Source organism: Penaeus japonicus, unplaced genomic scaffold, assembly GCF_977035675.1.
Source record: "Penaeus japonicus unplaced genomic scaffold, GWHDUDI00000001_assembly GWHDUDI00000006, whole genome shotgun sequence".
In the NCBI taxonomy this organism is placed as follows: domain Eukaryota; kingdom Metazoa; phylum Arthropoda; class Malacostraca; order Decapoda; family Penaeidae; genus Penaeus; species Penaeus japonicus.
Genome location: NW_028234408.1, coordinates 21,170,410 through 21,172,909, shown reverse-complemented (window position 1 = coordinate 21,172,909; position 2,500 = coordinate 21,170,410). Strand labels below are relative to the sequence as shown.

Here is a 2,500-nt window from a genome sequence, read left to right as displayed (position 1 = left end):
GTGGTTATTTTGCGAAATTGATCATTTTGCAGCTATCTTGATCAGTTCGAAAAGAAATCATAACCCAGCTAAAGCTATTAAAATTACCTTAAGCGCCCAGGTACTTTACAAAAACACAAGAATAGCAGCCATCGATGGTAACAGTTGATTGTGTGTTCGTGTGCGATTGTTAATCCTTTATGGTTCAGTGACTGCTTTTAAGTATTATGTTGTAAATATAGGGCTATTCCCATCCTCTGTCTTCCACTAACAATTTCATAAGTGAATCATAGATGGCTCTGGTAGTTTTCAATATAACTAATAAAAAAACGAACAGAGGCTAGATCTGTTATGATGGTCAAAAATAATGATAACATCAAATTTGTATCATGTATTGTTAACTTTATACGTCAAGGCATGAACTAATCAATTTTATCAATTATTTTATCGTCTTCCTCAGTGGAGTCACTCCAATTGCGAGTCTGAACACTCATCACAGTTGCAGTAGACTGTGCAGGGCAACTAACTTTTGCGACAAGTGCAAGTGGCTGAACTGCAGACAATACGCGCTGCTTGACATCCACAACTGAGCACATGAATTAGCTCAGGTGAAACAAGGTTACCAACAGTAAAAGAGAGAGGTGGATTTCACCCTGCAGCTTCCACCTACACTAGCTTTGAGTGGATTTTGCTGGTTGGTTGCTTTCCTCGGCAACATCTAAAGAAGGACGCAATGCCTTGGTGGGTTTACCTTTATTCTTTGTGCACAGTTTCTAAACCCTTGCGCTACATTCATTGTGATTCCTGGTGGATAAGCACTGCTGCAAAGGTCTCCTGACCAGTGCTCAGTAGGTCTTTACTTTGAACAATACAGGGAAGCTCCCCAGTCACCAAGGCATTTAGGGCACAGATCTTGCCCGTCCCAAATGGATATGACACTATTTCAGCCACATGGCGCATGCATTCCTAATGATTGCAAGCATTTGGATCCAAGCTGAGGGAGGAGGGTTAAGGGGGATAGGAAAGGAAGGTTAAAAGTAGGAGAGGGGAAGAGGAAGAAGAGAGGGCTAGGAGGTGGTGGATGGGAGAAGAGAAAGGGAGAGGTAGGAGCGTGGAAGGGCGAGAGATGTGAGAGAAGTACAACGAGACATAAAGAATATGGAAAGAAAAGAGGAAAATAAATAAGAGAGAGCAGGGGTGAGAAATAGGGGGAAGAAGAGGAAAAGGAGTGAAGTACGTGTTGGGGAAGGGAGAAGGACAGAAGGTGGTAGGAGGAAATTAGATAAGTGGGAGGAAGGATGAACAAAGGGAGAGAGATAGGAGGGAGAATCAGAAAGGGTCAGGAGATGAAGAAATGGAGAAAAGATGGGGATAGGTCGGGGTCACAACTGAAGGGCAGATCCATATTTCATCGTGTCTTATCTCACAATATTTCAGTTCCTTTTATATCCGATTTGGCTGATAGACATTATCAATCAATGAACAGATTTGGGGGAGCATCAGTAAGGCATGTGGCTGCTCCATTGTCTTCACCACCCACATACGTTTCAACTGCCTCTATATATAAGGAGATTGAATAGCAATAGCATGTATATAAACTTGTAAAAAGTTTCAGATTTTTTTGTATTATGGCGGCTTTGATTTGCATATTGCAAACAATGCTCAAAATTGTCATAACAACCAAAATGAAACAGGTCATTAGACCCCTGGGGATGGAAAGCCGTAAAAAAAATTCACTGTAAAACATTCTCATGTGCTACCATGTGGCAAATGGAGTAGCAGTCTGTGTCCATTCGTTAGTAGTAATAGGGTGCGCTGGTGAGCCAGATGATAATAATTGGGATTAAACAAACATAATTGGAACCTGATAAGCATTATCAAGTGGCTTCTTGATATATCGAGATTTTGCAAACTGACCAAAATCATTAATGATTTTGAAAAATAGATGTTTTCCATGTGTTTCTGCAAAGTACTAAGACATTTACGGTGATTTGGCAAACTTACCACGATTTTGTTTTCTTTGCAAAATCACCGAGTAATCTGCAAAACGACCGATTTCGCAAATAACCATAACATATATATTAATTTCAACAGATCTAACTTTTAAGTTGCAAATCCTCACATTTAAACTATGCTATTATTTAATATAAAAATTCAGTTCCAATTGGAATTACAGTATGATATATTCAAAAGCATGTGTCGAATTTATAAACATCTATACCAGAATAATATACCAACATAGTGATTTAAAATCCATTACACACTTCTAAACAATCTCTATTGTTCTACAAAAGCGTGTAATATAAAACAATGTGTACAAGTTCATATTAAAACGAAGACATGATACCAAAAAGTCTGCTGTACCAAGGCGTATTGCTTGTGGGGAACAGGAGGGCGTGATACCAATGATGGAAAGGATGATAGGGTGAAAGCGAATTATACAAGTTAACTTGTGTAGGAAAACAAATAAAGAAATGGAAACTATAAACTATCTAAATTAAAGACAGACATATCTATACAT

At 38.8% G+C, this 2,500-nt stretch overlaps 1 protein-coding gene across 9 annotated transcripts in view; it reads right to left on the bottom strand.

The window, feature by feature from the left end:
* LOC122262091 (cubilin) overlaps positions 1-2,500 on the bottom strand; it is a 107,237-nt gene that overhangs the window by 45,424 nt on the left and 59,313 nt on the right. The window lies entirely within an intron of this gene.